Source organism: Protopterus annectens, chromosome 7.part1 (assembly GCF_019279795.1).
Source record: "Protopterus annectens isolate FY-2018-M chromosome 7.part1, PAN1.0, whole genome shotgun sequence".
Lineage (NCBI taxonomy): Eukaryota > Metazoa > Chordata > Ceratodontiformes > Protopteridae > Protopterus > Protopterus annectens.
The window spans coordinates 288,117,039-288,140,251 of NC_056740.1; the positions used below are offsets into that span (position 1 = coordinate 288,117,039).

General features: G+C 36.3%; 1 protein-coding gene across 1 annotated transcript in view; it reads left to right on the top strand.

The window, feature by feature from the left end:
* Positions 1–23,213, top strand: part of LOC122807736 — an 875,912-nt gene that overhangs the window by 24,855 nt on the left and 827,844 nt on the right. The window contains exons 2-3 of the mRNA XM_044078718.1: positions 3,986–4,063; positions 16,623–16,674. The gene's annotated coding sequence lies outside the window, so the exon portion shown is untranslated. The remainder of the gene's footprint in view (positions 1–3,985; positions 4,064–16,622; positions 16,675–23,213) is intronic.

Here is a 23,213-nt window from a genome sequence, read left to right on the forward strand (position 1 = left end):
GTGTGTATATACCTTTAAGAAGCTATCCAAGGGCTTGCACAAGTGCATAAATACTGAGCATGTGCATGTCTGACTGTCATTTTGTAGTCAGCTGTTGAGATGTAAACATGTATGTATGTATGTAAGCTCTGTCTGTTAACTAGTTCATTCATATTTAATGATGCTGCTGTCCATCCTGATGTGTTTCTATGTATTAAAGCATCTGAACGAAACCCCAATTTTTCTTATTATTTATGTTAGGGATGAACGAGCAACAAGAATGAAACTGAGATTGTTACCTCCTAAGTGAATAATCAGCAAGTTGAGGTGGCCAAGCTGTAAATGGATAAAATAAAAAGTAAATAAAACTGCACTGATGACTAAAGGCTGAACTTAAACAAAAGCAGAAAATGTAAAAACGAATAATAGTCCAAACACCAAGGGTTGAAAACATCCAAATAAAATCCAACCAAGTTTATTGAAATGGATAAGAGCTTTCACAAACGTGCCTTCATCAGATCCTAAAACAAATCTAAGACAAACAATATTTAAACTACTAAAAACCAATCATATGTTAGAAGCAATTAAACAATTAATGATGCCTTCAGTGCAGGTTTTGAAGGTATAGTAAAATTGAGTCCCAGAGACATATGTGCTTGCAGAATGGCTATCCATTTCATCTCTATGGACTCTGTTTTATTAATCAGATCATCTCCTCTTAGACCAATGTCAACAATGTCTAAATCTGTAAATCTAAAAGAGCACCCTCTATTCACCTGAACATGTTTATAAAGTGCATTTAGAACATTTTTCCTTCTAATATTTCCCATATGTTGTAGGACTCGCTCTTTAAATTTCTTATTGGTCTTTCCTATGTAAAAAGAATCACAAAATACAAAGCCAGCTAAATAAATCAAATTTTCTGTCCTACAGTCAGCATGTACATTGAAGGTAAAACATCTACTTGTAACAGGATGAACAAAAACATTTTTACCAGTCATAAATTTCTAAGCCTTACATGACCTGCATGAAAAGGTACCAGGTCTAAGAGATCCATTATTCACCCTTTCTAAAGGGCTTGTAACAGAGTTCTCTCTTTAGCAACAAGTTGTTCCTAAATATAAATCTAGGATTGTCTCCTGCTACCTCTCTAATACATTCATCTCATCTCACGATCGACCAATTATGCCTTATAATGCTGCATACTGACTGAATATCACTACTATATTTAAATGAAAAACCACATGGGGTTTATTACAATGATCTGTACGTGGATGGTTATGCTGTCTATGGAGATAAGGTTTAGCTACAGTACTCCTTAAGTTATTAGCCACTTCTAACTTGTTCTTAACATTCGAGGTATGGTATACTCTATTAATAAAATCAATACTTAAAATCTCAGTAGCTCGTGCATAATCATCATCTCTAGTATGGAGCCTAGACAGTTGTAAAAACTGGCCCTTCATAACATTATTAAAAATCCTACCTGGGTGCATACTATTTCTAGAAAGGAGATTGTTTTTTCTACAGTCTTTTCTAAACATCTTAGAGTCAACTCTTCCCTTAATACCACAGTGGTATCTAGAAAATCAATGCTTGTACTGAAGTAATGCATTGTGAATTTAAAACAGGAGCTACATTTCTCTAGAAATTCAACAAATTCAATTAACTCCAAATGCGTTCCATCCCACAAAATAAAAATATCATCAACAAACGCTTATAATATAAAAGATTGCTCTTAAATATATGATCTGAAAAAAACACATTGGCTTCCCAATTGTCCAGAACCAAATTGGCGTAACTGTTAGCGCAGGGTGTGCCCATTGCTACACTGACCATCAAAAACAAATGCATTGTAATTCAAGATTAAATCAAGTAATACACAAACAAGCTCAATACGTTGTTGACTAAGCACATGCAGAGATGATAAAAAATCATGTATCGACTCTACCCCAAAATCATTTGGGTTAATAGTGAAAAGAGTATTGATGTCTAGAGTCACAAGGAGAAGATGTCTATCTCTAGCATCTAATTTCCATATAAAGTCCCCAAAGGTCTGCAAAAAATCTTCTGTGTCTTTCAGTACTGCAGAAGCTTTTACTAAAAATGGCTTAAGTTCTTGTTCTGCATAAATCAACAAGGGCTCAGTGACCCCATCCCTTCCCAGCTACAATGGGACGTATAGGAGGATTGATTCTCCTTTTGTGTATTTTAGGAAGCCCATGCATGGAAGGGATAACAGGATGCACGATGTACATAAAATCAAACAATGCTCGATGTACATAAAATCAAACAATGCTCGATGTACATAAAATCAAACAATGCTCGATGTACATAAAATCAAACAATGCTTGATGTACATAAAATCAAACAATGCTCGATGTACATAAAATCAAACAATGCTCAATGTACATAAAATCAAACAATGCTCGATGTACATAAAATCAAACAATTCTTTAGTTAACTTACTAGTAAAAAGTAAATCACGTAAAGAACTATGAACTTCTTGAGTAAAGCGATTGACATAATATTTAGCTAAGAGAGTACGTTGCAGAATCAGGCAAATAAAGGTACCAGCAATTAAAGGAAAATAATTGACTTTGTGTGGTAGAATAAGCTACAGACTGTACACCGCATGCTAAATTGCTTATATTTTCGTCATTTCACAGCTCTAATTTTTTTTTTGTTATGCCAGTCAGTCTACTGAGCAATGAAATAGCTACATGCTGGCAGAATTAACAAGCCTCCTCTTGTGTGGAATAAAAAAGGTGCTTTTTTTAATTCTGTTCAAGCAATATACATTTCTGGACTAAAACAAAATGCCAAGAAATGCATTCCTTCAGGAAGTCATCCACCCCTTGTAACTATCATACTGACAACACACCCCTAAGAGTCAATCCAGTAGTCAGGGACTTGGAGCCATACCTAGACAGTAAATTAAACTTTGACCATAATGTGTCTACAGTGGTGAGGAAATCATTCTATAATTTGTAAGTCATAAACAAAGGTATGGCATCTAGGTTCAGGTAGGTCATTGTTAACTTATATTCAGCATTCATTAGACTGATCATGGAATACAGTGCCCTCTTTGGTGTGTACCTAACCTGGCAATCCAACAATTGGAATACCCACAGAAGTTCCTCATTTAAAGAATACAGGTATAACATGTCTTATGCAGATGCCCTCAAAGCCCTATTCCTGTATGCTGTCTCCTACAGGCTATTGAGGGGAGATCTATGGCAGACATACAAGGCATTGTCAGACCCCACCTTGATGGACCTCCTGCATATCCACAAAACAAATAGCACCAGAATTACCAATTCTAAAGGCTTAAACATTGCCTGTGATATAAACAGGACCCGCTGCAGATACAGATATGTATCCCAGAGACTACCCTTTTTCTGGAACAGGCTCCCAATCCAAGAGAAGCAGAGTTCCTCCCTAACCCAATTCAAATGTAACTTGGACAATTGGATAGAGAACAGGAAATGAATCACTGGTTTGGCACCTATGCCTCTAATGGTTCATCTCCCAGGCCTCTGCTTGTAAATGTTTCATCTCCCATGCCCTTGCTTACATGTGTCAAGGGTACCAGAACTTGTCCAAGATTGGGGATAAATGGCTAGGCTTAAATAGGCCCCAGTGGTTATTGGCCTAGAAGATACCTAGGAACCTATAAACCTATGAAGCAAGACTGGGTTGCATGAATTATAGCTAACACTCAGCCGTAGCAGGCAAAGTCAACCCCTATTTCTAGCTACCAATTATATTGTAAAGCTGCAGCAGGAGCAGCAGTTCCCCAAAATGTTATTGGCCAGCAGCAGTTCCCCAAAATGTTATTGGCCACACCAATGTGTGCCTGCTTTACCGATGGCTGTGAAAAATTCTAGGAAATGTTTCCACCTAGTGCCAAAAAATGCATAGCATTCATTTAAAACGATATTATCATCATCATAATCATCATCATTATTGTAATTTATTTATTTTTATTTTTATTAAATCCTAGCAACAGCAATAGAGATGGCAGTGGGACAATGGGAAGAGCAGAACAGGACCCACAAGAAGAGCATGTCCACAAGAAAAGGTAAGAAAAAACACTGCTTGAAGGCTGCGGACTGCAAGTGCTGTTTGACCCTAAAGTTTTATTCCATAACAAGCCCCCCCACAAATTCTGCAAAGCAACTGTGTGTGAGTGAGAAGGTCAAAAGGCACCTGCATGATACTGTTTTACATGTACCACACTGCTCCCAACTCAGACATTGAAGTACAGCAAAACTATTTTTATATATAAAAGTTTCAGACAAAGTCATCAACCACTCTAATGTTAGCAATGCAGACATAGAGGAGAAGGAGAAGCCACCCTCTGTATTCTGTATACCTAAATAACTAAAACTTGCTTTGATTCTAAAGTGTAACTGTACAAAACAAACACAATGAATCTTGTTTATTGTTTAAGATAAACTAGAAATTGCTTGGAGAAAATATACAAAGAATGCAGTTGTCATAATATACTATCCTAAATTTGATGACTTAGGTCAAATGACAGTAAAACATTACTCTCTTGTCAATGAACTGGAACTTTTAAGTATTTTAGCTTTGCTAGTGAAACCTGATTTCAAGTACAGTATGATAGAAATAAAAATATTTTGCTTGTTTTTATTTAAGAACCTGCTAAGCACCTGATGTGAAAAAATCATTTGGTTATTTGTGCAGCAAGAAAGGCAAGAAAATATTCTTACCTTTGAAATGACGTTATTATATACAAGAAAGATGTCTGCAATAAAAAAAATCATGTTTGGTTTGCAGTAATGTTTTATATACAGTTAAGCCATGTGCTGAACAATTTCCAGATAAAATTACTATGTATTATGCCTAATAAAGTTGCATTATATTGTTAGTTTAACAAGTAAATGAAAATGTAGTCTGTTTCATACATACGGACATTGGTTAAGATATTAATATGTATGTAATTAAAGACCATGATTTAATAGTGCATATATGTACTGTAACCAGTCTAACTTTAGGCACTGATATTTCCATTGGAATGGTAGACGTATATATATATATATATATATATATATATATATATATATATATATATATATATATATATATATATATATATATATATATATATATATTTATTTATTTTGCCCTTGTTTATGGGGAAAGTCCAGCTGGTCAAAATGCTCAGCCTCTTCAGCAGAGATCCAGTAGAAAAGTTCCATATAGAAAAAGCATAACATATTTATCAAAGAAAAAATATTACAAAGTAAACACAAATAAAGAAAAAAATACTACAATAATATTGCATATATCATAGACAGTTAACATTATAGCTCTGTCAGTTACTTCTTTTGAATAAATGCAAAAGTACTGAACACAACAAAGATACTGGAGAAAGAAAGTAGTTAAAAGGGGGATTCATAAAGATTACTGCAAAGTGTACACCACAGGCAATCCCCGAGTTACAGACATTCGACTTGTGGACAACCCATAGATAAGAACGTCATGCCTCAATGTCGGAAATAACGTGAAAATCAATACAAATCTTTAAATCTGCCCAAATCTTACCTTAAAATGAAGAATTCTGTTGTACCTTCCTTTTCCCCATTCACTTCTTGTTAGAGCAATTACTTCCACCTTCATAGAGAACAAGAGATCCAATTGGTTAAGAGATCACTGTGTTGGTGACCTGATTGGTCAACACTGCTGACTTGTACAGTACACAGTATTGAAGCAGTTACTGTACTGTACAGTAGAATAGGCAAATGACAGTCCAGTTCACTAGAGTCTAGGTGACAGTAGGAGGTCTGGCAGAGGTCTAAAAGTTCAGGAAAAAGTGGAAAACATTTGTGGGTGATACCTGTAGTACAGAAATGTGAAGCAAAGGTTCAAAAGAGGTAAGTTTAACATATTTGTTTTTGTATGGAGCATTCTACTGTACTTTACTGTATTGCAGTACAGTACAGTAGAACGTTCCATGTACGTGTTTCAACTTACATACAAATTTGACTTAAGGACAGACTAAAAAACAGATCTTGCCTTTAACCTGGGGACTGCCAGTATACGTACACTTTGTGTAACCTTTCAGGGTAAATAGACAGCAAAAACATTGTAGGAGGGCTGTTCTTCAGTTGAGAAAGATTACACAAACTGCACACATACGGTATGCTTTTTGGTATCCTTTATGAATCCCCCTAAAAGTTAGGGGAACATATTTGATTAGAAAGGGAATGAAAAAAGCCTATTAATACTCAGTGTCATTCATGAGAATGATTGTTACTGAAAAGAGAGAAAAGCATATGATATTAGGATGTTATATAGGGGTGGATAAATTAAAGTATTAGGATGACAGAAAGGAAAAAGCAAAGGTAGTAAGTAAGGAAAAATAGAGTAGCCGTGAGAGAGTGTCAGGGATGAAATTCTATTATAACAGATGTATTACCCAAAACTGATGGTCGATAAGGTGGATAGATCAGAAATAAAAATATGGACACCTGTGCAAATCAAACTATATCATAGCATATGGGCGAAGCCAGGATGATTCTTAGTGTTGTTTGCATCCTTGAAACAATTTCATTTATCAAGGTGTCTAAGTAGTTTTGATTGCCTGCTGAATGTGTTGGTTAAATTTTGACAATTGTCTATCGTTACTCCAGGTCATAGTTAGAGCAATGTATGGCACTGAAAACATTAGTTTTGCTTTCTAAGCATTTAGGAGTAAGTGCATTCCAATGCCATGTTTCAATGGATGAAAACGATTCTTGGGTGACTTTCCGCAGTTTTTCAAATTTTGAGTGGAGCATATCAGGGCAGCATTATCTGCATAATGTACAATGGTAGCACATTTTGTAGCAGTGTCAAAATTGTTAATGAAAATATTAAATAGTAGTGGACCTAAAATTGAACCTTGTGGGACTACAGTAGTGACTGGTAGTAAAGGTGACAATTCATGCTGCCATTTCATTGTCTGGTCTCTATTGGAGATGCAGCTATAGAACCAGGAGAGAGATGAGAGGGAGAGACCCACAGTGGAGTGTTCTGGAAATAGTTTTCCATGAGAAACAGTGTTAAAGGCCATCAATAGGTTACTGAAAAAGAGATGAGCCTTAGTTGTTGTGTTTCTGTTCAGGTTGACAGTATTTGTGAAATTAAGGAGGGCAGTGGTTGTACTGTGGTTTGGGTGGAATCTATGCTAGATATTAGAGAAGGGATTGTTGTTAGTGAGGTATTTGATGAGTTGAGAAAGGATGCATTTTTCAAGAATTTTTGAAAGAGGTAGGCTCAGATTTTTGCCAAACTGGTAGTTAATGATAGCATATATACTGAGCCTGTGGACTTAGCTAACCTGCTGGCTGACAGGTTCTCTGAAAACTTCACTCCCCTGTCCCCACCACATGTACCCCATGACTTCCCTGCCACCTGTCCCCTACCTTGTATCTCTAAAGAGCAAGTCATTAACACCCTCTCTAAGGCCAGGAACACAGCATCTATGGGACCTGATAACTCCCAGGCTGTGTCCTACATGGGCTCCAACAAGAATTAGCAACACATTGGGTACTCTTTTCAGTCATAGTCTAAGCACCAGCTTCATCCCAGCTAAATGGAAAACGTCCACTGTTATTCCCTTGCACAAAGGTGGTGCTTCCACTGACCCCGGGAACTATAGAACTATTAGCCTGACTAGTCTGCAAGGCCATGGAACGAATTATCATGGACCTTATCAACAAAGATATAGGTAATCTCCAAACACTTGACCCTACTCAGTTTATATTTGTCAAAGGGAGATCATGCCTGTTAAACCTAGAGGACTTCTTTGAGACAGTCACCAAGGCCCTGGATGAGGCAAAATCTGTGCATACAGCCTATCTAGACTTAGCCAAGGCATTTGACACTATCCTCCATTCAGGCATCTGTGACAAACTGACCCAGCTAGGTATCAACCCTTATATCTTTAGATGGGTCACGAACTGTCTCCCTGATAGAACCCATATAGTCAAAATAGGGGAATCCACCTCCATCAGCAGACCTGTAACCAGTGGTGTTCCAGAGGGATCAGTTCTGGCACCTCTACTATTTGGAATATTTTTTTCTGAAGTACAAGCAAAAACTAAAGGTCTGTGGCTGGCAAAGTTTGCTGATGCCTGCAAACTGGGAGTGATCATAGAATCTCTAAGTGATGCCAACATCCTACAAAAAGGTCTTAGACAAACAAATGATTGGTGCCAATGGCATGGCCTGAAACTCAATGCAAAAAATGTATTATTATCCCTTTTAGTAAGGGCAATGTTCCAGTTAACTACCACATCAGTAGCAACATCTTAAGTGTGGACACAGTGGTGAGGGACCTGGGCACACAGGTTCACAGCAACCTCACCTTTGACCACCATGTCTTCACAGTGGTAAGAAGGGCATTCTATATTGCTCATCTCATAAGTAAGGGAATTGCCTCCAGAAAAAAAGAAGTTATAACCGTCCTGTACTCTTCCTTCATCAGGTCAATAACTGAGTACAATGCCCCTTTTGGTATGTACCTTTCCAAACACCTGCAGCAATTGAACAGACCATAAAGGTTCCTCACAAGGAAAATTCTAAGTCTTCAGTATGTCCTATGTGGATCATCTGAAATGATTGTAACTTTATTCTGTTTCATACAAACTACTCAGAGGTGATCTCTGCTTTGCATAAAAGGCCATCTCTGACCCTGCTTTATTGGAAATGCTGCATCTCCATTAAGTCAAATGGTACACGGATTATTCGCTCTAAAGATATTAACCTGGTATGTGACATTAATAGAACATGCTTGAGGGATAGATTTGTCTCCCAGAGGTTACAACACCTTTGGAACAGACTCTCACTTGATGTCAAACAGAGCACCTCATTGACCCTCTTCAAATGCAGTCTGGACGATTGGATGGGTAGTTGTAAATTCACGACGGAAGTTCTACCTGTGTCCATCTTCGACAGGGATAATAGGTGCTGATCATGAAAATAAGGGTAGAACTTGGCTAGACTTGTAAAGCTCTTAGGGCCATTAGCCTAGTAACTTCCTTTAATCCTATGATCCTTTAAGATAGCAATACGTCTGCAGTTAGTGAAGTCAGTTGAGTTTCCACCTTTATGAATGGGTATTATGAAAGAGCCTTACAGATTGTTGTGGATGTGAGGGATTGTGGTGGGTGAGAGGGTATGACTGAGTAGAGAAAGAACTGACTGTATGAAGTAATACTAAATTGGTGGAAGCAATACTGTCTGAGTTGTTACTTGTAGTTGGCGCAAAGGTACTAGACTAACAAGGATTTAGTAGATTTTTATGGCTGACCGGAATTGTTTGGGTTTGTGTTCATGATTGATTTGAAATGTCAGGTAGTAAGATTTTTTTTGTCAGCTCTAGCATTTTGTTTTTCTAGATTTCTGAGATGTTTAACATTTTGAAAGAAAGATTCAGTGTTGCTCTCTAGCCAGGCTTTCAAGGCTTTGACTCTTGTGTGCAACTGTTTCTTAAGTAAGCCAAAGTGCTATGTTGCTTTTAACATTCTTCATTTGGGTTCACAACAATATCTTGAGAGATGTAAATGTCAAGAGACACAATGTCAAAGCCAAAATGCTGCTATCAGAAATGCCAATGTATAGGGAGATAGGGAGAAATCGGAAACCTACAGTACTGTACAGTATATGGTCGTAGTATAGAAGGGATCAAGGAATTGGCCCTTTTCCTATTATAGTGTGGTCTCAGAGCTAGGATATATAATTAGCAGGGGTGTGGGTACAAGGGGTATTGCCCCTCTGTAAATAAAGCTACTTCATTTGAGATTCAGTGTTCCGACTGTTGGTGTTATGTCACTCGACATTCAGAATGATGAATCTGCAGACATGAATCTCTTCAATCTACTTGAAGCTAGCTCACTTAGTACGTTGAGGAATGTGTTATTGAATTGAGTTACTGCATCATCAAGGGGCATGTATTTTAGCGAATTCCCATTATACTCATGAAGAATATCAAGTAAAGTGTCTTTGTTGAAGGAATCAAAAAATAGGAAGCGATCCACAACCTTAAACCAACCAGTAAATACAATAAAAGTTGTAAGGAAAGTTACCAGGATGACCACAGCAAGAAAGAAGGTTTATTCAACCCCCAGCACAGCACAGCACATTAAAACACCACAAATTAATGCTCCATTTAATATATGTTTTCGTCAAAGATAAGACTTCATCAGATGATGAAGTCTTATCTTTGACGAAATGCATATTAAATGGAGCATTAACTTGTGGTGTTTTACTGTGCTGTGCTGTGCTGGGGTTTGAATAAACCTTCTTTCTTGCTGTGGTTGTCCTGGTGACTTTCCTTACAACCTTTATTGTATTTACTCTTTGTTGAAGGAGGACGGGTTATGGACTTGTTTGCAGGTACCCTTTTTAAATATGTTTTAGTTGCCTTAGTACAAAAGTTGGATGGTGATCACTAAAGGTATCAGGAAGGCAACCTGAGTTGCAGATTTTGTTTGGGGTAGAAGTTAACATCCAGTCAAGAATGGATAGCCTGCTACTAGGTTTGCTGATCCTTGCTGAGGTGTTTATAACCCGAGAGGAACTGTACAGGTTTAATGACAGAGTAAGGGTAAAGGAGTTGATGAGTTGCTAAACATATTTAGTAACCCGTTACTAAGATTCTTAGGTGCATATTATGTAATAACCAATATAGGATGTTTTCTGCAGTAGAAATATTATCACCTGGTGATATATATAGACAACAGCAATGCATATGTACTTATAATTGTTAATTTTTAGAAGGGAAACCAGAATGTTAGTGTTACTGAATATTAGGAGTTCAGTAGGATAGAAGATCAACTGGCAGGTTTCTTTGAATACAAGTGCTACATCATCAGCTCTTTTAGTCATTCTATCCCTTTTAATAATGTTGTATTCTAGGAGAAGGACGTCTTTGTCATTAGTTTCTTGCTTTAACCAAGTTTCCCTGTCAATAGCTATATCAGGGGAGTGGAGTGGTAGATGAGCATGAAGACCTGGTAGCTTGTTGTATATGTTTCTAAGGCTCATGTTATACATAAGTAGTCCAAGTCACCTGTGGGATGGAGGCAGTATAGCAGTATAAGGAGTGGGAGTCGAGGGACCTTTATGACATTGAGATGTAGGACCAGGATTAGGATGGATATCTCCCCTCAAATATATAATGGATGAATGGTAGAAGTTCTAGACAAAGCCATTTAATTGTAGCTTAGGCTGTAATGCTAGCTTCAGGTTTGAAGGGTTGAGTCTTTGGTAGGAGATTTTGAAATGATCACTAATTGTTATGTAGTATAGATCTGAGGATATTTTGTGTAAGTAGGAATATGAGTTAAAGTTGAGGCATATACAGTTGGTAGGTTATTTGTGAGTAGCTAGTAGGTGAGTCTGACAGAAAGGACTGTATGTGAGGAATTCTAACAGTAGTGATATGACTATAGGGGCAGACAGCATTTTGGTGTGGGATGATATGGGTAATCTATAGCCAGTACAAAAAAAGTGTATGTTTATTTTGGCAGTTGTGATAGAAGTGGTTGACTAGCTGGCTGAGTTATGGTGAGTAAGAAACTCTTTTGATAGATATATGTTTTTAGGGTATTAAAGAATGTGCTGATGTATAGTGGAATTAGAAGTTGAAGGTATTATAGTGTGTGAATGTTTATTGGTTGATTGGTTCTAGTGGGTGGGGCTTGTATGTATAAATAGTGTAAGTGGGTGGATGGTAACTGAGTATGGGAGTAAAGTGAGCCTGAGTACAGGGAGGGCAAACAGAGCAAGGCTACATGCAAAGACAGGGCAGGAAATTACAAATATAGATAATCTACGTAGCACTACATGATAAAAATAAACACATTTGCAGGTATAGTTATTTGCTGAAGAGAGAGACTGGATACAGCAATAGACAGCTGTTACGCAAGAGAAAATTGTAAGGGTGATTAACAGAAAAGGAGAAGAATAAACTAGAGTAGTGTACTGGTGAAAGTTAAAATGTATCTAAAGAAAAGTAAATATACAGTGGTAGAGGTAGGAAGGCTGTTGTTAAGAGTTTTGAAAGCACACTGGTAAGGGAGAAGAGAGGATAGTAACATAAGGGATGAAATACATACTGTTTTTGACTAGAAACACCAAATAAAATAGTATTAAGATGAAAGAAAAAGGGTGTGCACTGTTGGCTGTGATGTCTTCCAAACAGGCATGCTGCATATACTATAGCTGGTGCACCTGTTGTATACAACTATGTCAGAGCATATTATGATCCATTAAATTAATAAACTTGTAGGAATTATTCTAAAACATACACAGCTATTAATATGCAGGTGGATATGCAACAAAGTGATTGGGCCAGTCTCACAGATTGCAGGGTAGATTAAACAAATTATGGCGCCCACGTGGAAAATTTTCAGTTAGAGGTAGAGCCAAGGTATAATGAAGTAATATTTTGCAGCGAATGGAAGGATAACAAGAAACTAGATGGGGAAGACAGAAAAATGAATAAGTAGATTAGATAATTAAGTAGGACAGGCAAAGAAGGTAAATACCAATATAGTTTAGATCAGCTAAATGAAAATAAATTGCAACAGTAAACTACAACACCCAGTTCAAGCAAGTGTCCATTGTTGCACAGATGACTCTATTGGTAGTTGAATACAGATATCATAAGAGATATTAAGGCAGAGTGGAAAAAAGCATTCTACAAGAATATTAGCATTGCTTAGAAGTTTATGCTGGTGTGAAACACTTAGTGATAGTTCTTTAACAATAAGATATTCCGTTAGTAGAGTTTAGGAAGTCAAAGTAGCTGTGCTGCATCAACAACAACATTTATGCAGCCTAACGATTCATTAAAAAGATCAGAAAAATAACTTAAAAGCTGTGATTTACGCTGTTAGTTGAAGAGCATTCCAGCATTAAAAAGACAATCAAACCTTTTAAAACAAGAACGTTTTGAATCAAGCAACATAATTAAAATTGGTACCACGCACCTTAAAAACTGAAAAAGAAATGCTAGTATATCACATGGGCATTAAAGATTAAGCAAGACAAATCGGTATTGCACAAACATTTGTAGCTATTATAGTACAAGTTGTGAAACAATGGAGAGAAGAAAGATGTGCTCACAGTAGACAGATTTAACAAACAGTTATATTAAAACAATATATGAATAGGGTGAACACTGTAAACTGAGTTACCAGTGGTTGTAACTGGAACAAAGGCAATCTGGCTTACAGTCAGAAAACAAGGTATTTTTGCACCTGATATGTAAACAGAGATATAGTCATGAAGTGCATTCACATATTTTAAACAGCACATACATTGAATAACCATAATATGGTACTGTCATATAGCAGCAACCAGTTAACCAAAAACACTTAAAAAGTTCACTTTAAATGATGTTAGGCTCAAAAACGTAGCATGTATGAGCTAAACATCATTTAGATTGAGAAAGTAATATATTAGCCATGCAGGTGGGCAGGTTCCAAGTGTAGACAGAATTAGAAGTTTGAAAAATGGTACCTGGATGACTAATGGCCAAAAAACAAAGAAGTGGGGGAGGGGAAGAGAGAGAGAGTGAGAGAGAGAGAGAGAGAGAAACAGCAGCACCAAGCAGATAGCTCACACAAGAACAGGGCAACAATTCACAATCTGTGGAGTACTAGATAAGACAAAATAGGTAGCTGCTAAGCAGGGAAAATAGCAGGAATGATTGTAAAACATACACTGTTATTAATAAGCAGGTGGATTGATCCACCAGGTGCCACAGATTGCAGGATGTAGGGTAGATTAAATAAATTACCACTCCCATGTGGAAAGTTTGCAGTAGATGCAAGGTGTGATGATGATGTAATTTCTGTAGTGATTGGCAGGAGCACAAGAAAACTGCTATCAATAAGCAGGTGGATATACAACAAATTGATTAAATAAATAACTGCTCCCATGTGGAAAGTTTACAGTTAGAAGTAGAGGCAAGTAGTGATGATGTAATCATGCTCTGTAGTGAATAGTAGGTCCAGGAGGAATGTGGGCAGCCTCCTAGTTGGAGAACAAAAACATGCAGTGCAGACTAATACCATATGGAAGTTGGGCAGCAGTAAAGTAGAAAAATATAATCACATTGGGTTATATGCATTTATTTAATTATTAAAAAAATAGAAAAAAAATGCATCTAGTGAACTGAAGTCATGCCCAGTGGCTTGAATATAAATTTGTGTAATGGTAAAATGGTACAACAAGCCTTGCTATGTTTACAATTGCAATTAGTATGTATCTGTGAAGTGCCTTGCATCAGTCATTAACACTTAGCGAGAGACATACCTTAAGGTATAAAGAGTTTCTAGTTGTTTGTTTCACACATTTGGCCAAATTAATATTTCTCACAAATTACAAGCCATGATATGTATAATACTTTGGGTGTTTTATGAATTGTGAAATGTAGACTACCTGAAAACACAGTGGGTGAGTTACACTCACTGGAGCTTCATCTAATGGAATGTGTTTACATACAGGTCAGTTGTACTAAGAGCTCACAGCTGCCTGAGCTCTATTTCATCTTTACTAGGTATTTTCTATGTACAGCCATAAAGTTAGTATATATATATATATATATATATATATATATATATATATATATATATATATGTGTGTGTGTGTGTGTGTGTGTGTGTGTGTATGGACATATGGTGGCGAAGTCCCCCACCTAGGAAGGGTACAGGTGGCTTACTCTGGTATAAAAGAATGTCATCATGATTTCACGCAAACTTTTTGTTGGAACATGTCTCAGTGAGTTTGACACCCCCATTATCTTTGCAGGTAGTGTGAACTTGAGTTTTTGTAGAGGTACTAGTTCTTACACTTGCAAAAACTGTAACTGTAATGCTTAACATCTTAGTCAGTGTCAGCCCAACAGATGTCTTGTGTTAAAGCAGAGGTACACGAGTAATACATTACATAATTAAGGTAAGGAGGTTACCTAAAGATGACCTGTAATTCTAAGGAAACTAATTTGTTGTTCACAGCACTTCACTGTTACTTAACTTATTAATATATAGGGGTTACAGAGCCAACAGCATCACTGTATAAAATAACCGAATGTGACATTTATTATCAGCTGATGGTTCATTTAAAATAATTTAATGGGACAATTAATATGACTGGAAATTTACATGAAACATACAGCATGTATTTTCTGTGTTGTACAGATTCTGCTTGATGTGCACTGTTCTGTTTTTCCCAATAAAGAGACATGTGCATCTATTTCCTATAAGATTTTTTTGGAAACAATCTCTTGGTAGGGTGGTTATGTTGTAAATATTCTTTCAGTCTGATTATTCAGAGTTTCTGTGAAGGATGGAATGTTGGGTTACATATTTAGGATTCCAGTCATGATTGCGAATGCAGAGCATACGTGCTGGTTAAAAAAGTTTTGGCTTTTTTCCTACTAGCTAGACTAGATAAAATTGCAGCTTATCATGTTTAACAAAGTAACACAATATTGTCAGTTTAAAAAAAGTAAATGAAAAATAATCTGCTTGATATATGAGGATACTGGCTAAAATGTTAAGATGTAATTCATTTAACGATATTAATGTAATAGTGCATTGGGTGGAGTTGTATAATCTGAACTTTGTACCTTAAACTTGTTAGTCGAGAACCTCTACCGTGAACCAACCTAACTTCCTGTTTCTTAGGCAAAAGTTAGGGCTACTATCGGTCAAAGTTTTGAATTTTTGCTATTTACTTTTACTTTTACTTTTGGGTTTTCTGATTTGCTGTTAGATCCCAATTTAGTGCCTTCCAGGTACAGACTTTGAAATAAAACTGCATTATACATTGTCTTATAGCCGAGGCAGAGGTTACTGCAAGTAATGTATAAGAAATATGATATATTGTCACTTCCTGTAGCCTGTCCAAATGGTTTAGCTTTTCCACACCTACAAATGTTCTAATAAGGAATCATGGTACCTTTTCAAATTATTTCAAGTGGCTTGTTCAGTGTTGCATTCAATAAGGGGTCAGATCAGTTAAGAGTGATATGATATGATATGATATGATATGATATAATGAACTTGCTGAAGTTACTAGACATGCCCTTTGGAATTCGATACACTAGAGAATTAGCATTCTTGACTTTGGTAGATGCACACTGGCCAAAGTATAACGTGTCTAATGTGTAGGCTTCTACTGTCCAAAGATTATTAATGATGGTCTGTCTTTATAATTTGACACAGATTTTGTATCATAATTTATGCCCTTTTTGCCAAGTGTCATGATGCTCCACTTACTGACACTACTATACCAGTTGTGAATTTCATGTAAACCATCTTAGATAGTTTTAGTATCTTTTAATGAAGTTAGCAGTCATCAGCACAATTGGTTATCTCAAGTATGTTCCTTCCATTCAGTGCCCTTGTAGGATTTAACGGATACATCCCTGTCAGCATAAATAGGTAACCTCTTATTTTGACTTCAGTTCTGCTGCTTACCAACTGCTTTTCAGTCTTACCAACTGAACAATACACAAATTTGTATTTGATGCTATTGCTTTGTCAATATTCTCTTATGTGGGATAATTTTGAATACTTTAACAAGTCTAAGATAAGCAGTCTGTGCTATCATAGGTTCAAGAAGAGCTGCAGTTACCTCTTCAGAGAATTCCACAAGATTCAAAAGGTAAGATGTTCCCTTAACAGAACCTTTATTATTTCATATCTAACATAAGTCAGTTCCCTGTGTATTTTGAATAAGCAACTATATGGCTGTCTTCATTATTTTAAATAAAATGGTAGACAAGGTGATGGGTCTGAAATGTTTGGGTCTGATGTGATGTTGCTCTCTGCCTTTTGTGAACCTGTGCCACTGCAACTTGTTGCCATAGGCCAGCGATGCATCCATAAGCTAACATTTTATTGATCATTATTGATATTGACATAATGGCTTTACTCATGCTTATTTTGTGTGGGGAAACTTTTTTTTATCTTGTTTGTAGTTATATAAAGAATGTCTCTTCTTGTTTGCATAGCATAGGTAAGTGCTAGGCTACCTGCCCTCATGGAACATTTTAATTTCCTTTAGTGAGAATCATATCCTGTATCTTTTGTCTGTGAGATAAATACCTTAAAGGACAACAGTGAGATTCTGTTAGTAAATTCTCAACTTCTCTGTCCTTTTTCACCATATTTACAGTCCCTGCTATGAATAAACAACAATACAGCATTTATAATATTTTAAATGGACTGTCTCTCTCCACTAGGACAGTGCTTTACTATACTATGATGGTTTCACTTTCAAAATCTTTTATCCCACCTGAAAAAGTTTGCTGCAGTCTCCAATTCATTGGTGTCACCAAGGCCAATGAATACATGTAGTTTTTTGGCCAATTCTCTCCCCAGACTGACTAGGGTTGCCACCTTTCGTTGTGGCTAAAACTGGAGTAAGGCCACACCCCTCGCATCACCAGTATCCATGCCCACACCCCACCCATTTTGTGATGTCACTGTGACACCATTGAGTGGGGGAACACCCTCTTTTTTCATTCCTAATACCTGCTTTCAGCTGATTTACTATGCTTTTCTGTAAAAAAGCATAGCAAATCATCCAATTTACAAACTTTGATAGTCTGTTTCCTTTTTTGAAACAGAATACTGGAGTTTGCACAGTGTTTTCTGGACTGCTGAAGAATCAGTTTGATTTCCAGATAGTCTGGGAAAAAAATGGAGGGGTGGCAACCCTAAAACTGATATCACCATGACCGTCCTAATAACCCACCCATACTGTGATATCACAGCTCTCTGGTCCTTACCCTACCCATACAGAAATTAAAGGCTAGAACAAGGAAACAGTACATGTGTCAGGTCTCCTGCTTTGAGCTGTCAATCACAGGAGGTAACAGCTCAAATTACCCTTAGCACTTTGACAGCTAGGGAAGTTAGGTGTGAATGGGGATGGGGGATGAGTCGAAGTAGCTCAATTCAGGCTTTACAAAAGACTGCAGTTTAGCCATTCTAAAAAGAAGCATCAGTAAAAAGCACCTGGAAAGTCTGTTCTGTGGCATTTGCACTGTTTGTGTTTTAAGTAGTCATTGAATGGCATGAAATGTTATTTAAAACTAACTGACTGAAAGACATCAGTGTACGCATGTAAAATCAATGCAGTGATAGGAGCTTTAAGAAGAAAGAGGCCTGTGTGATGTAATTTTTTACATACAAGCACTGTATTTTGGGATACATAGAAGCAGACTAAACAATCATGATCACTTCAAGATGCTAGACCCCATGTGATCAATCAGAAATTATGTATAAAAATATTTAAAGACTTGTAAATAGTCCCAGAGTGGTGTTAAAGTGTAGAAAACACAAAACCATGATGAAATAAACATTTTTTTGAGTCTGTGGGTGAGGTTCTCCTTTAATGATTATACCAAATCCCCCAAACTAAGTTGTAGTTCATTGCTTATTTTATAGTTTCCATTATTTTTCTGCAAGCATGTATCTCATGTTCTGAGAATAAATAATCACTTCATTGTTTATAGATAAAATGTTAGATTGACAATTTTCACTTTCATTTTTTTTATATAATGAATCAGTCCCTTGTTATTACTTTTAGTGCTTGATGATAAGCTGAATTCATAGCTAAATCTAGTAAATTTGATGACAAATATATGTAATTTATCTAGTTTTTTGGGGTTGTTTTTATGGTCAGAGTATTTTTTGAAAGATAGGCTGTGCCTCTTTTTTCTGTTGTATATGTTATTCATTTTAATTTATATATACCCATGTGCCAGTATCTAGAGCAGACTGGAGACTCCACTGAGAGTATTCCAACCTGTTTTCATGAGTATATGTATTTATTGGATCACAGTTTGTATTAGTAAAGACTAAGAGGGATGACTCTTGTTTATGAATAAATTTGGTTTCAATATAAGGCCGAAGGAGATTGTGTCATGGTTAGTGTCAAATATAGATGGCATATCCTTGGCTTTGGTGGGGGGGGGGCAGAAAGATCCTTCCCTGGCTAGATTTCACATTGTTAATCCCGAGGTGCTTTGACTAGCACAGTCAAGTAATATTTTACTATTCAATGCAGAGTTGTTTACCCTGTTTGGGTAGTTAAAATCTCCCATAAGGATTATATTTCCATTGAGTTTACATCCTATAGTATAGAGGAACACACGATCAGTTTGGAACACAGATGATGTACAGTGGGCTCTTATATTATACATTTTTTATTTATTATTATCAGAGTAATTTCTAGTCTTAAGTTCCTGGGCTTCTGTTTTTTTCTTTTTCAAAGACAGCAACACAGTCACCTTTCCCATCAAATCTCCTTCACAATGAAAGACACTATACCCAGGAATTCAAATACATAAAATACACTTTGAAGCACAGCACAGACCTGGCATTCAGTAACATTATACTGCTGGTTTGCTAGTTCTTTGGAATACGACACTAAAAAGGTCCTCACATAGGTTCATAGGTTCATAGGTAGGTACTAGGCTATCGACCATCCTTCCTCAGTTAACAAATAAAAAATAAAATAAATAAAAGTCTTTAACTATGGGGCAGTCATCACTGGCAATATATATATTTTTATAGGGGTTGACTATATATCATGTGTACATAGAAAATGTATGCTTTGCTAGGCTCTGTAGTTCATATATTCATGAAATAAATAGCCTTTTGGGAACTATCCCTGTTGGAAAGGGAGTCAGAGGTCACACATGTGCCATATGTGGACACCATGTACACTGGCAGTGCACTGAACAAATGTGTTAGTTATGATGCCATCTGTACTGCAGACCACCTAGCAGTTCAGGAAATGGTAAATCTAGTTGTTGAATGACAGATCTTGGCTGTGACCATCTAGTTCCTTAATTGCCACATGTGTTCAAGATCTGCCAGGACTCAAGGGAGGAGGCAATGCTATAAAAGTAACTTATGGTAGAGGCACTTGTGTAGTGGGAAACTGGATATATTCCTGTATATATTGAATAAGCATAGCAATGTACATGTCCAGTATCCTTGAGGTGGATAACTGGGAAATCCCTAGTGCATCCTCTGTTGAGTGTTGACCAGAATAGCTAAGGTAGCACATTCTTTTCTGCCAAGGGTATAAGTGACACACAACAACCTGTTCTTGTCATATGGAGTCTTCAGCACATGTTGTAGATTCTGCAGATGAGATCACAGCAGCTCCACTATGAGAAGCTGACTCCAAACTAATAAAGAACAAATTCATTGTTCCAAAAGCACAGAGAAAGCATGGTCTCAACCTACCCACTAAAGCAAATAAACATTGTTTCCACATCCCCTAACTTAAATATACTAACTCCATATTGTCACAATGTGGAGAAGAGCCTTACAAGAGAGAGAGAAAGCTTAACCACTCACTTGTTAACCAAATGTCACATAAATGGCCATGGTCATCTCAGTTCCGCATTACAACTGACTGTTCAGTCAATTAAAGAAATATGGCAAGGGGGTCACCACTGCAGACAGTAATACTCATGTCTACACATACATCTGTGAATACTTTGCATTATATAATGTTGGTTTAAGGGAACCAGACCAGTTGCAATGCTATAATTTCTGCTGTGGACTAATGTGTATTATTTAATGTCTGTTCATGTATGTTACTGAATATATGTTTAATAATGTTTGTAATATGTTGGAGCTTTTCTATCTGGGCCTCTACGGAAATGGGGTTTTAGAATAAACTCTATCAGACAAATCTAGTAAACAAAAGCAAATAAAACAAAAAAATAATTAAATCAACATTAATACATTCCCACTTCAATTAGTATGATAATGAAAGGATGATATAATGGTATAATTAAACGATCAACTGAATTAATTATTTACATGGCTCAAACTTTTTATTGCTGTACTAAATAAGGTAAATACACCAAATAACCTGCAGAGGAATGCTGCATTTACAGAAATAAATACACACTAGACTATGGAAAAACAGGTGTGTCAGGTACAAATTAAGTTCTGTTTTAACTTGTCAGATTAACCAATAAAAATACGAAAAATGGAAATAGCGCACCAGAAAAACCGCACTTTATTAAATCTCCAGTAAAAGCCACAGGTAATCCCTCTCAGAAAATCCAAGTTACTAAAACTATTTTTTCTGCATGTGTTGTCAGTTTATACATCCTCAATTCATCAGAACAATGTGAATCCAGCTGTTCTTGAATAGCTATGCCTGTCTTTGATCACTCGTTTGCATATGTTATCTTTCTCCTTTCTTAAGACTCTGCATACTCAAAAAAGCTAAATGTACAATTATTTTCTGTAAAGGCCTAGGTGCCCCTTTGCTGTTTTAGTAACTTGGATTTTCTGAGAGGGATTCACAAGATTCAGATTTCTGCAGTATAAGTATAACATTTCCCTTACCTAATAAAGAAATTAGTAGGATTCTCTCAGGTCCTATGCCGCAATAACAACTATGGATTAAAATCTCAGTACCTGTGGAGAATCCAGTTAACAGTTATGTATTGTGCAATTAAGTTTTTACGGCTGGCCTGGACTGCAGTTATATACATGCTTCTAAAATTCCCAGGCAACATCTGCTACAAGCTACAATAATACAGAGTCATTTATCATCTATTTCTATTTTTACCAGCCCTTGCAGCTATAGGTAATCTGACAAGTTAAAACAGAACTTAATTTGTACCTGACACACCTGTTTTTCCATAGTCTAGTGTGTATTTATTTCTGTAAATGCAGCATTCCTCTGCAGGTTATTTGGTGTATTTACCTTATTTAGTACAGCAATAAAATGTTTGAGCCATGTAAATAATTAATTCAGTTGATCGTTTAATTATACCATTATATCATCCTTTCATTATCATACTAATTGAAGTGGGAATGTATTAATGTTGATTTAATTATTTTTTTGTTTTATTTTCTTTTGTTTACTAGATTTGTCTGATAGAGTTTATTCTAAAACCCCATTTCCGTAGAGGCCCAGATAGAAAAGCTCCAACATATTACAAACATTATTAAACATATATTCAGTAACATACATGAACAGACATTAAATAATACACATTAGCAATTACACCTACATTTGCTAATTAGATTGCATTCATATGAAAGCATAGGCTGCTATCACGTATAAAAGATAATTATGCATTAGTAGATGTTGAACATTTGAGGCATTTGATTTATTTACTTCCTGTATATTTCATTTTTGCTTTTGGCTGTGTTCTTTCTTTCCTCTTAGTACATATTTTTGCCATAAAAATACAGCATAATACTTCTGGATTAGTAAAGTCTCTGGTACAAATAGGTATGATGCTTGTTTAATGCAGTTTATATGCTTCCCCTGTTGATAATGTGTCTTTTGTAGCTAGACTGTACTTTCATAAATATCTCTTCAGCAAAAAACAAATACATACCACCTAATAAAGAGTGGGTACCATGTTAAAAAAATGGCTTCCTATGTACCAGTGTAGACACTGCAGGATGGGGGGGGGGCAGTCTTACATAATGTAACTGAATTGTAATATGCATTTGTGTTTAGCATCAAGAAATTTAATCCTTACCAACAAAGTCATATTCCTTATTCTCTGATTTATTTATTTATTTATCTATCTATCTTTGTTTACCTGGGAAAGTCTGATTTGGAGAAAAATCCTTTTTCAGTGGAGGCCCAGGGAGAAGCTCCAAACAGTTACACTAAAGTATTAGAAGTCAAACTGAACATTTTTATACAGATTAAGATTTTCTATACGTAATATTTGTGAATATAAAATCCAAAGACAAAAAATCATATATACAGAGTATAGGCATACGTTATCAGTTTTACAGTAGAGTCAGATGCACCCAAGTTTTACAATAGATTCTGATTAACACAGGTATATGAACAAGAACATGGAAAGGTATAGTTTAAGACATTTTTTTCTGGCTGAATTTATTATGAATGGCTGGAGGAGGTAGATGAAGAAATAACTGAGTTCTGTTTGTTAGTAGATCAACATTATTAGAGTAGTATCTTTAAGTAGAAAAAGTAGTATTTATAGAGAAGTTATGAGTAGAGATAGTATTTACAGAGAAGTGATGAGTAGGGATAGTATTTACAGAGAAGTGATGAGTAGGGATAGTATTTACAGAGAAGTGATGAGTAGGGAAAGTATTTACAGAGAAGTGATGAGTAGGGATAGTATTTACAGAGAAGTGATGAGTAGGGATAGTATTTACAGAGAA